Source organism: Ranitomeya imitator, chromosome 2 (assembly GCF_032444005.1).
Source record: "Ranitomeya imitator isolate aRanImi1 chromosome 2, aRanImi1.pri, whole genome shotgun sequence".
Classification (NCBI taxonomy): Eukaryota; Metazoa; Chordata; class Amphibia; order Anura; family Dendrobatidae; genus Ranitomeya; species Ranitomeya imitator.
The window spans coordinates 417,079,346-417,092,655 of record NC_091283.1 but is presented as its reverse complement, the minus strand read 5'-3'; the positions used below and the strand labels follow the sequence as shown (position 1 = coordinate 417,092,655).

At 45.3% G+C, this 13,310-nt stretch overlaps 1 long non-coding RNA gene across 2 annotated transcripts in view; it reads left to right on the top strand.

Annotated features, from left to right (window-relative positions):
* LOC138664250 (uncharacterized) overlaps positions 1–12,528 on the top strand; it is a 148,457-nt gene extending 135,929 nt beyond the window's left edge. Inside the window, exons 2-4 of one of the 2 annotated variants that reach the window (XR_011318313.1) lie at positions 8,292–8,704; positions 11,166–11,205; positions 12,412–12,528. This is a non-coding gene — a long non-coding RNA (uncharacterized lncRNA). Of the gene's footprint in view, positions 1–8,291; positions 8,705–10,980; positions 11,206–11,995; positions 12,045–12,411 lie in introns of those variants that run through there. The other variant, XR_011318314.1, reaches the window with a different exon arrangement.
* Positions 12,529–13,310: the final 782 nt, after the last annotated feature.

Below are 13,310 nucleotides of genomic sequence, written 5' to 3'. Positions count from 1 at the left end.
GCATGTTAGGCATGTAACTACTGGAATGGCTGTGATTGGCTGCTGAAATGATGTCATGATGCACTATACTATTACATTTTGGGCTCACTCTGCTGTGAATTCAGCTAGGGACAGGACGCTGCTGTTCTGAATGAGGCATAGTTTGAGATAGCGATTTGCTTCATTGTGCTTTACCCAGGCTAATTTAGCAACCGCTGTGTGAGAACCTTGTTTTTGCCTTGCAGCGCTGTTCACGGCTGTCTGCAAGGTCTCTGTGTGAGTGCAGCTCACGCTGTAGTCTGTTCTGCAGCCACAGCTGGTTGTAGTCAGCTCAGCATGCGTCACTGCCTTATACTGTTCCATTGTCCTTTTTTCAATTAGTGCTGCCTGCTGCACATTTTTCCTGATTTATCCTATTAGTGGGTTTCCATCCGTATCCTGCTAGATTGCGGAAAAACACTATATATGAGTACATAGAGGAGCTTTTTTTGGCCTTGCAGCGCTGTTCATGGCTGTCTGCAAGGTCTGTGTGTGAGTGCAGCTCACGCTGTAGTCTGTTCTGCAGCCACAGCTGATTGTAGTCAACTCAACATGTGTCACTGCGTCATACTGTTCCATTGTCCTTTTTTCAATTAGTGCTGCCTGCTACACATTTTTCCTGATTTATCCTATTAGTGGGTTTCCATCCGTATCCTGCTAGATTGTGGAAAAACACTATATAGGAGTACATAGAGGAGTTTTTTTTGGCCTTGCAGTGCTGTTCACGGCTGTCTGCAAGGTCTGTGTGTGAGTGCAGCTCACGCTGTAGTCTGTTCTGCAGCCACAGCTGGTTGTAGTCAGCTCAGCGTGCGTCACTGCCTCATACTGTTCCATTGTCCTTTTTTCAATTAGTGCTGCCTGCTGCACATTTTTCCTGATTTATCCTATTACTGGGTTTCCATCCGTATCCTGCTAGATTGCGGAAAAACACTATATAGGAGTACATAGAGGAGCCTTTCTGCAGCCTTGTGCCCTGCAGCCCTAGCCAGATTAGTATTAGCCTATTTTTTGGAGCCTCATCTATTGCATTGTAGGTTACCTTCCTGCATTGTAATCGCTACAAAAAGTTTGTGATACTATCGGTTTTACATCTTTTGGGCACATCCAGTGTCTTTTTGTGAACAAAACAAAAAGTTAATAAAGTTCACCAAACACTCCACTTTACAGTTGTGTAGGCCACATTAGCTCATATTAAAGTCTAGTCCACACTTTATAAAATTAGTGTTTCTTATACCCGTTAGCAGCTGTTCAGGAATAAGCACACTAAGCTCTTAGTAAGGCACGTGGTCGTGGGCATGGAGTTTCTGCAGGGAGACAACATGGGAATTCTGTGCCTGCTGAGGGCACCGGTGACTCATCATCCCCCAGTTCTAGCAGGGAACAGTCCTTCATGCGCAGCTTTGTAGGAGCTAGCCGTACCCCACTGATGCGGGACGAACAAATTGAAGCCGTTTTCGGATGGATGGCAGCTAATGCATCGACTTCAATTAGTGCCACATCCTCTCAGGCACAGAGCACTGAAGAGTACCCATCTGTCTCTTCACGACCTGCCAAGTTGCCCAGGCAGTGAGAGAGCCCACCCACTGTTCTCTGAATCTCTTGGCTTGGAAAGAGGGGGCTAGCCAAGCAGCATTCGAAAACTTAAAAAGAGGCAGTATGCAGTGATGTGCAACTGCTTTGTCTCTCTCAATCTGAAGAGGCGGGTGGGCCAGTGCCTACGGTCAGCACACCTCAGTACACATCTGATGGTGAGACTCAGGTGCCACTTTCTGGTGCGTACTGTGCTGCCGACACTACCCAGGAGAAGCAGTTGTTGGAAGAGGGTAGTGTAGATGATGAGTTCCTTGACCCATCTTAGTGTGAGGTACAGGAAGGTGGTGGGAGCAGCTATGAGGAAGAGATTCTCCGAATGGCCCAAAAATGAGGGAGAGGGAGGGGGAAGACTGCGTTGTCTGTAGCCTCCACTTCGGCACAAATTAGGAGCATGCCTCTTCCAAAACCCAAAACGGGCGCTCCCAAGACTTGCAGTGCCTGGTCCTTTTTTGACACAGTTGTAGATGACATTTGCTTTGTCAAATGCAAGCTGTGTAATCAGAAAGTCAAAAGAGGGAAAAGTGTCAGCAACCTCAATACCACAAATATGTGGAAACATGCGCGGACCAAGCACGTGGTGGAGTTACAAAAACACACTGAAGACCTAGGCCAACCTACAGCGCCACCTACCACCTCTTCAGCTCGTGTTGTAGCCTCTTCCTCCAGCTCACACACAGCTTGTTCGGCTTCCTCACAGGATCGCCATGGAAGAACCTCTGGCACTGTTGGACAGAGACACAGTGTAATTCCACCCCCAGCACCATGTTCCCTGTCATCCTCACACTCCCAGGCCAGTCTACGCCATCGGTAGCACAGGCGTGGGAGAAAAAGTGCCCATACTCAGCAAACCACCCCCCAGCACAGGCTCTGAATGCTGGCATTGCAAAACTACTGCCCCTTGAAATGCTATCATTCAGGCTGGTGAAGACTGACACCTTCCATAACTTCATGGCATTGGCAGTCCCACAATACAACATGCCCAGCCACTTTTATTTCAGCAGGCAAGCCGTCCCTGCCCTGCAAAAGCATGTGGAGGGAAAAATTAAACATGCGCTACTAAACGCCGTCAGTAGCATGGTCCACCTGACCATCGATGAGTGGACCAGTAACCATGGACAGGGACGATACCTTTCCCTCACTGCCCATTGGGTCAATGTTGTGGAGCCGGGGACAGATCTTGAGAGTGGCACTGTACGTGTTCTGCCAACTCCAAGGATTGCAGGAATCCAGTCTGTACACATTGACTCCTCCTCATACTCTAGTTCCTCTGAATCACAGCTGCAGGAGCCGTCACAGTCTACCTCCACATGGACCCATGAACGCTTACCTGTTACGACTGATATGAGCACAGCCATGGCCAAACGTCAACAGGCCGTATTGAAATTAATTTCTTTGGGGAATCGAAGCCACACAGCGCAGGAGCTCTGGAATGCCATCAAGCAGGAGAGCGACGTGTGGTTTGTGCCAGCGAATCTCCAGCCAGGCATGGTAATGTGTGACATGGCCAAAATCTATTGGCAGCTCTGGGCCTAGGCAACCTCACTCACATCCCATGTCTGGCACATGTGTTCAACTTGGTCATGCAGAGTTTTTTGAGGGACTATCCAGATCTTGATGCACTGCTGCACAAGGTCCGCCAAGAGTGCGCTCACTTGTGGCGTTCCAGCATGGCAAGATCGCGCATTGCAGCTCTGCTGCGCCGATTCCGCCTTCCGGAACATCGCATCATACGTGACCTACCAGCCAGGTGGAATTCAACGTTACATATGTTGGAGCGGTTGTGTGAGCAGCAGGCAGCAGTAATGGAGTACAAGCTGCATCAGGCACAAACAAGTCGTACTGTGCGCCGTTCACACTTCACCACCACTGAGTGGGCCTCTATGAAGGACATCTGCCACGTTTTGCGCACCTTCGATGATTCCACATGGATGGCGAGTGCAGATGATGCACTAGTCAGCATGACTATCCCCCTTATCTGCCTGCTTGAAAAAACACTGCAAGCACTAAGGTTGTGGAAGAGGTGGAGGATGAGGAGTCACAAACGCCATCTGCTTCTGGACAGTCTGCGCAACGTGGTTCCTCACAAAGACCTAGGCAGGGGACACTTTGTGAGGAGGATGAGGAGGAGTCAATGGAGGAGGAAGACATCTGTCCAGAGGAGGGAGTTACACAATGCTCTAGTAGTCAGTATGTAGAGCGAGGGTGGGGTGATGCAGAGCAGGCAGAAATGACGCCTCAAGCAGGGGACAGCGTTTCATGGCCATTTAGCAGTCTGCAGCACATGGTTGATTTCATGCTGCAGTGCCTGAGAAACGACCGCCGCATCGCCCACATTCTCAACATGGCTGACTATTGGGTGTACACCCTCCTAGATCCTCACTACCGGGACAACTTACAAAGCCTCATAACACCCTTGACCCGGGAGCGTAAAATGCGGAAGTACCAAGACACACTGGTGCATTCCATCATGTTCTCCATTCCAACCGAGAGCAGTGCTGCTAGTGCTTTACAAAGCAGCTCAGTGCTTCGAGGCAGTGGAGGAAGCTCTGCACAAAGAGGGAGCAGAAGCAGCGCCTCAGCACAAGGCAAGACCAGTATGGCCCAAATGTGACAAAGTTTTGTGTCCCCGCCACAAATGTCTACACTATGACAGATGGCTCCAGTCAACAGGAGGCAACGTTTCCGTCAGATGGTGACAGACTACATGTCTTGCCCTCTCAGTGTACTCCCAGACGGCTCTTCCCCCTTCAAGTTTTGGGTCTCTAAGCTGCATACATGGTCAGAGCTTAGCCAGTATGCATTGGAGGTGCTGGCTTGCCCTGCTGCTAGTGTATTATCGGAATGTGTCTTTAGTGACTCAGGTGGTGTACTAATAGACCGTCGCATGCGACTATCCTCTGATAACATTGACTTTTCGAAAAATGAACAAGGCCTGGATCTCGCAGGATTTTGCCACCCCTCTTCCAGATTAAATAATTGGTTGGCAACAGTATCCAAGTCTCCTGTTGTGTTCATGTTTCTACCACCTATACTGTAATCCCTGGGCTCCAACACCGCCAGTTGCTGCTCAGAAGTACCGTCTGCACAGTCAACACATGACCCAGTGTTATTGGGTTTCAGTAACGTCAGCTGATCCCCAGCTGTGTATCCGGCAATTTCTCCTGCTCTGTCCACACTCACACTACAACAGATATTAAACTAGCTCCAATTAGACCTTGGCCTACACTCTGCTTCTAGCATTGACCCTGGGCTCCAACACCGCCAGTTGCTGCTCGGAAGTGCAATCTGCACAGTCAACAGTTGCTCCTCGGTTATTGGGTTCAGTAACGCCAGCTGCTCCCCTGCTGTGTGTGTGGCAATTTCTCCACTCTGTTTCTAGCATTGACCCTGGGATCCAACACCACCAGTTGCTGCTCAGAAGTGCCGTCTGCACAGTCAACAGTTGCTCCTGTTATTGGGGTTCAGTAATGCCAGCTGCTCCCCTGCTGTGTGTGTGGCAATTTCTCCACTCTGTTTCTAGCATTGACCCTGGGCTCCAACAGTGCCAGTTGCTGCTCGGAAGTGCTGTCTGCACAGTCAACACTTGCTGCCGTGTTATTGGGTCTCAGTAACGTTAGCTGATCCCCTGCTGTGTATCCGGCAATTTCTCCTGCTCCCTCCACACTAAGACTACAACAGATATTAAACTTGCTCCAATTAGGCCTCAGCCTACACTGCCAGTTGTTGCTCAGAAGTGCCGTCTGCACAGTCAACAGTTGCTCCTCTGCTATTGGGGTTCAGTAATGCCAGCTGCTCCCCTGCTGTGTGTGTGGTAATTTCTCCACTCTGTTTCTAGTATTGACCCTGGGCTCCAACACCGCCAGTTGCTGCTCAGAAGTACCATCTGCACATTCAACACTTGCTGCCGTGTTATTGGGTTTCAGTAACGTTAGCTGATCCCCTGCTGTGTATCCGTCAATTTCTCCTGCTCCCCCCACACTAAGACTGCAACAGATATTAAAGGAAACATGTCCCCCCCAGGTGTTTGTAACTAAAAGAGCCACCTTCTGCAGCACTAATGTTGCATTTGGACAAGGTGGTCTTTTAGTTATGCTCCTTGCACACGCTGATCTAAACACTTATAAAATGTGCCCCCTCATACCGTGAAAGTCCCGGAGGTGGGACTTTCCTTCCTAATCAGACGCGGCACAGCTGTCATTCATACCCCCTTGGTGCCGTGCGCCGCCTCCTAAGCGTTGTTTGAATCTGTCCCGGAGCCTGCGCTGTTATGTTATCCCTTGGGCATGCGCAGTTAGCGCTGCCCGTCTTCTGACATCATTTGATGTCAGGCTGACTGCGCCTGTGCGGCCGTGCTGCCCGAGATCCCGCCCCGCTGTGGCATGCGCTTAAGGATCAGCTGACGCCACACAGTCTGAAGAAGGCGGAAGAAGATGAGTGAGAGGCGAAGATATGCACTGCGCATGCCCATGAATCCCAGCCCCGCAGTATGAATAAATCAGAAGACAATGCGGAGCTGGATCTCAGGCAGCACGGCCGCACAGGCGCAGTCAGCCTGACATCAAATGATGTAAATTCAAGGGAATGGAGCACACTCAGCAAATCAGTTGGTGCAGGCTGTACTTGGGAAGAACCCAATACCAGTCTAATAAGCGAGAAAACAGCCGCACTCTCTCGGGTTATAGCTTGCAAAGTGGTGTATTTACTCACATGTGTTTGACATTCAAATATATGTACACATACAGCAGGATAAGAAAAAAAGTGACGTTTCAACCCAGTTCCGGGTCTTTCTCAAACTGCAAGTAAACATAAAATACAATTAGTGTTTATGTACATACAGCATAATGCGTGAAATTAATATTTACAACTATATATACAACTGTAATCACTAATAAAAATGTAATCACTAATAAAAATTCCATGAGTCCCCTTAAGGTGAAGGATCTTTTTGAAGGTACAATAGATGCACTGCAAGTCCTTTCCCTGGTTTGCCAGTGGATATACACAGTATATGGATGGTTTTGTACCGCGAGATTTAGGACCAGAGACACAATAGTAGAGAGAGTATGTGTGGTCAAAATGAATAATCTAGGTTACCCAGTGGTGAACTAAATGCAGACATAAATTTATATTTCTATTCCAATATGGACTACACTGGGGCTTATTCAGTTTTTTTCATTACCCATTATTTTATTTCCATTCTTTTCCCACAGTCTATGTATATTTATTCCCATTTTTCTATTTTTATTGTTTATTATTATTATTATTTCTTATTTTTATATTTTTTTATTTTTTCTAATATATATTTCCTATGGGGTTTCACATTAGCAGTTTACCCAGGTGGACTCCCGACACACTCTGGGCCTTTCTTATAAGTATGAGCAGCATTATGTAGGCAACCCAGCCATTGCATCACATCTGACTCCTAGACACAATCCATGCAGCTCGCACTCTGCGCTCCACAGCTCGCCCTGACATGACCTCACTTTATGGCCAGCAGGCATTATAAATGGAGCTACAATGCTCACATTAGCCCACACGCTTCCAGGAAGCAGGATACCCCAGCGCCACACCAAGAGGAGGTTGGTAACTTGACCACAATCTACATTTCCTTCCATACCACACAGACCTCATTTCTCCTTACTAAGGATTCCCCCTCTTATCCCCCCTTTTCTACCCACAGCCCCTTTTGGGACCTAATTTCAAACTTTCAAACAGTATCAGCTACTCAGGTCAGTGCACTAGGTTTTCATCCACTTCATCCACTATATGTTATTATGCATTTAGTTCACCACTGGGCAACCTAGATTATTCATTTTGACCACACATACTCTCTCTACTATTGTGTCTCTGGTCCTAAATCTCGCGGTACAAAACCATCCATATACTGTGTATATCCACTGGCAAACCAGGGAAAGGATTTGCAGTGCATCTATTGTACCTTCAAAAAGATCCTTCACCTTAAGGGGACTCATGGAATTTTTATTAGTGATTACATTTTTATTAGTGATTACAGTTGTATATATAGTTGTAAATATTAATTTTACGCATTATGCTCTATGTACATAAACACTAATTGTATTTTATGTTTACTTGCAGTTTGAGAAAGACCCGGAACTGGGTCGAAACGTCACTTTTTTTCTTATCCTGCTGTATGTGTACATATATTTGAATGTCAAACACATGTGAATAAATACACCACTTTGCAAGCTATAACCCGAGAGAGTGCGGCTGTTTTCTCGCTTATTTGACTGGTATTGGGTTCTTCCCAAGTACAGCCTGCACCACCTGATTTGCTGAGTGTGCTCCATTCCCTTGAATTTACGTCTAAATTGAGAGCAGCACCTGCACCCCGATGACAACCCAGACCTTTGCATTCGATGAATCAACGGCTTCAAGAATCCTTTCTAAGGTCACGAACCCAGGCGATTTTCTAAAAGTTCCCGCCCACGAAATTAGAACCAGAGATTACGAAAAAGAACGAAGAAAACTTATGTCCTATGACCTGCACTCTATTACATTGGCAGAGTATTACAGGCAGAGCAGGATACCTAGGGGTCTCCGATGCCATCTGCGCCCCACGATTTTCTCAGATAACCCAGATTATTGTGAAAAATTTAAACAGATACTGAATAAATGTTCACTGGATATTATCCTATTAACTATTGACTCTCTTTATACAGCAATCAGTGAAACCGAGAAAAAGGTGTCCTCGATTGAAGAACAGCTAAATTCCACTTTATCTACCACAGATTGGCAAACTTTGAAAAGCAAAACCGACAAAATCATCGAAGACAACCGAAAGAGTCTACAAGAGAAGAAGAGAGCAAAGTTTCAGAGGTATTCGGACGATTACCAACAGGACCGTGTGTATAGATGGAACAATTCACCAAGCGGGGGCTACAGACATGGAAACTATGGCAACAGAAGAACAGATTCCTACAGTTCAAACAGCGAAGGATCCACCAGCAGCCATCAACAGGCTCGTTTTTTATCAGGACGTCAGCCCAGGAGATACAACTCTCGAACGACAGGAGGAGACCGACCAGGAGGGGCCACTACAACCGCTCCAGAACGAATGACAACACGATGACAGGTAGGACTCTCAACTCAGTTGTCAATATTTCCTACTATACGCTAAACCCATCAGAACTGACTGTTCTCCAACTGGGGCTCTCCTTTTGCCCCACCCCTTCGTGGGATAAATTCAGACTTGATCAGTACTTACAGCGCTTTTTCCGTAGCATTCGTCTAAAAACATATTTCGGACTTCAACAAGACCCATCAGCAAGGGACGCCACACCAGATTCCTGAACTCTCCATCTCTATGGTAGGGCTACGTAATGTAAGCAGCTTCAACCCACCACGAGGTTACCACGCTACAGAGGCATACATAGACCTGATCAAAAGAGACATCAACCAGGTATTAGAACAACACAACAAGGGGGCCTTCCCGACACGCCAGAACATCTCAGACTTAGAGAAACAAGCCATACAGTCACTCAAAAACAATAAATTTATAACTATTAAACCTGCAGACAAAGGAGGGGCTATAGTTATCATGAATCAAACAGACTATATCGGGGAAATCAGGAACCAACTGTCTGACACAGAGACATACAGACTAATCCCCCACGATCCTACTTGTGACATTAAGAAGAAAATAGAATCTACATTAAACAAATACTTGACTTCAAACACAATAGACCAAAAAACGGCAACTTTTCTAACTAATCAACACCCTGTAACCTCCGTTTTCTATATCCTGCCAAAAATACATAAGTCCCTCACGAATCCCCCTGGCAGACCAATAGTGGCTTCCACAGATTCCATTCTGTCCCCACTGTCCGTTTTTCTAGAGAAGATTCTAACACCTCTCACAAAACAAACCAGATCCTTTATTCTGGATACAAGCCACTTTCTGGAGATTATTGCAGGATTTCCTAACCTTTCACCACAATGTATCCTGGTCACTTTTGATGTTAAAAGCCTATACACATCCATACAGCATCCCCTAGGCCTCCAAGCAGTGCAGGACCTCCTCAAAACTTCTGACTTATCACATAACTCACAACGGTTTTGTCTAGACCTATTGACAATTGTCTTATGTAACAACATTTTTCTTTTTGGCGACCAGTATTATTTGCAGACCTGCGGGACCGCCATGGGCGCGAACGTGGTGCCCGCTTACGCTAACTCATATATGGATGCATTTAAATGCACCTACATTTACACTAGTGAACTTTTCAGAACTCATGCTAAGAGCTGGATCAGATTCATAGACGATATTTTTTGTCTATGGGAAGGCACCCCTGAAAGCCTGTCTTCTTTTCATGACTTTATCAACTCGATTAGACCTGAACTCCAGTTCACCCTTACTTGGGACTTGACTAGAATCTCATTTCTAGACACAATGGTCATAAAGAACGACACAGGTAAATTAGAGACGGATATTTTCACTAAACCTACGGATTCTAATAACCTTTTATTATACACCAGCTGTCATCCAAAATCTACAAAAAATAGTCTGCCTCATTCCCAATTTCAAAGGGTTAAAAGAATTGTATCGGATAAGAGTTTACTTGAAACTCGCCTTAATGAGATGTCCGACAAATTTAGAGATAGGAAGTATCCTGAACAACTCTTGATCACCGAGAAACTGAGAGCTCTTGAAACTACACCCTCCCGTACCACATTAGTTAAACCCGAACGCATTCCTTTTGTACATACCCACCACCCGATAATGCCTAAACTCTACAACATCATTAATAAACACTGGCCACTTCTCCATAGGTCATACCCCGACATCGAAGCCTTCAAAAATCCAGTACTCATGTGCAAAAGAAAACCACCAAACCTTAGGGACCAATGGGTGAGGGCGGACATAGGTAGCCTAATAAAACAACCCAAACAGAGTTTCATTGGCTCAAAACAGGTGGGGACTTACCCATGTCTTAGTTGTGCATATTGTTCAAACGTCATCAGAGGGGAGGATGTCATTCACCCCCACTCTGGTAAGAGGTATAAGACAAAGGGTTTCTTTACGTGCGAATCCAATTTTGTGGTATACCTGGTTAAATGCCCTTGCAACCTTATTTATATAGGCCAAACAGCACAACACGTTCGCGACCGCATATCCAGCCATAAATCTACAATCAGATGCAAAAAAACTTGGTTACCCATTCCAGAACACTTTGCAACAGCTAATCATTCAGTTTCACAACTGAGATTCCAGGTTGTGGAACAGGTTGAGAGCAAGGAGAGGCGGCAACCACAACAGATTACTTAAAGAAAGGGAATCCTATTGGATACACACATTGCAAACCCTCACGCCAAAGGGACTCAACAGGGAGTTAGACTTATTAACTTAATACACAGGGTTGAACTGCCGTGTCTGTTATACTCTGTAATGTGATTCGTGATTTTGAAAATTGAACTGTTCTTTTATATGGAAATCTACATGTAGAAAATGTATTTATGTATTTAGTAGTTGACGTATGTGGTCAAAATATCCTAGAGCTATTGCTTTGGTTCTAACCTTTCACTTATTCTTACAGACACACTGACCTGACTAAATATTCCTAACACCTGCCTTGGGTAAGTTATAGAAAGTTCCATCTCTCTTTTTTTCTATTTTTCTATTTTTATTTTTTTTATTTTTTTATTTTTTTTTAATTTTCAATTCCTCTTATTTTTCATTCATCATTTTTTCTTATTTTTTCCTTATTTTTTCTTATTGTTTTATTTCGCTCCATAAGTTTAGCACGGGGAGTTCTCTTGTTTACGAAATTATTAGCTTTGGTACTCCTTTATAGACATAAATTTATATTTCTATTCCAATATGGACTACACTGGGGCTTATTCAGTTTTTTTCATTACCCATTATTTTATTTCCATTCTTTTCCCACAGTCTATGTATATTTATTCCCATTATTCCATTTTTATTGTTTATTATTATTATTATTTCTTATTTTTTATTTTTATATTTTTTTATTTTTTCTAATATATATTTCCTATGGGGTTTCACATTAGCAGTTTACGCAGGTGGACTCCCGACACACTCTGGGCCTTTCTTATAAGTATGAGCAGCATTATGTAGGCAACCCAGCCATTGCATCACATCTGACTCCTAGACACAATCCATGCAGCTCGCACTCTGCGCTCCACATCTCGCCCTGACATGGCCTCACTTTATGGCCAGCAGGCATTATAAATGGAGCTACAATGCTCACATTAGCCCACACACTTCCAGGAAGCAGGATACCCCAGCGCCACACCAAGAGGAGGTTGGTAACTTGACCACAATCTACATTTCCTTCCATACCACACAGATCTCATTTCTCCTTACTAAGGATTCCCCCTCTTATCCCCCCTTTTCTACCCGCAGCCCCTTTTGGGACCTAATTTCAAACTTTCAAACAGTATCAGCTACTCAGGTCAGTGCACTAGGTTTTCATCCACTTCATCCACTATATACCAGTATGCATTTAGTTCACCATTGGGCAACCTAGATTATTCATTTTGACCACACATACTCTCTCTACTATTGTGTCTCTGGTCCTAAATCTCGCGGTACAAAACCATCCATATACTGTGTATATCCACTGGCAAACCAGGGAAAGGACTTGCAGTGCATCTATTGTACCTTCGAAAAGATCCTTCACCTTAAGGGGACTCATGGAATTTTTATTAGTGATTACATTTTTATTAGTGATTACAGTTGTATATATAGTTGTAAATATTAATTTCACGCATTATGCTCTATGTACATAAACAATAATTGTATTTTATGTTTACTTGCAGTTTGAGAAAGACCCGGAACTGGGTCGAAACGTCACTTTTTTTCTTATCCTGCTGTATGTGTACATATATTTGAATGTCAAACACATGTAAATAAATACACCACTTTGCAAGCTATAACCCGAGAGAGTGTGGCTGTTTTCTCGCTTATTTGACATCAAATGATGTCAGACGGGCAGCGCTAACTGCGCATGCCCAAGGGATAACATAACAGGGCAGGCTCTGGGACAGATTCAAACAACGCTGAGGAGGCGGCGCCCGGCGCCAAGGGGGTATGAATGACGGCTGTGCTGCGTCTCATTAAGAAGGAAAATCCTGCCTCCGGGACGGTTTCACGGTATGAGGGGGCACATTTTATAAGTGTTTACTTCAGCGTGTGCTAGGAGCATAACTAAAAGAGCCACCTTTTCCTTCTGCAGCATTAGTGCTGCACAATATGGCTCTTTTAGTTACAAACGCCTGGGGGGGTGACAGGTTCCCTTTATACTTGGTCCAATTAGTCCTCTGCCTACACTCTGTTTCTCCTGTAATCCCTGGGCTCCAACACCGCCACTTGCTGCTTGGAAGTGCCGTCTGCACAGTCAACGCATGCTCCAGTGTTTAGGGGTTCAGTAACATCAGCTGATCCCCAGCTGTGTGTGCGGCAATTTCTCCTGCTCCCTCCACATTGACACCACTACAGATTTTAAACTTGCTCCAATTAGGGTATCCGGGTAGTGTCAAGGTCACTTTGCCTCCAATACATTGTCCTGTCGGGTTGCGGTCGGGTTAGCCAACTCTATCGTGCCTGCAGTTTAGGTGTTTCCTATGTGGGCTGTGGGAGCTGGCAATCAAGGCTGGTTCCGTAGTGCCAATAGGGCACGCTCCCCCTGTAGGACTGTGGGTTTTTGGTAACTCCAGCC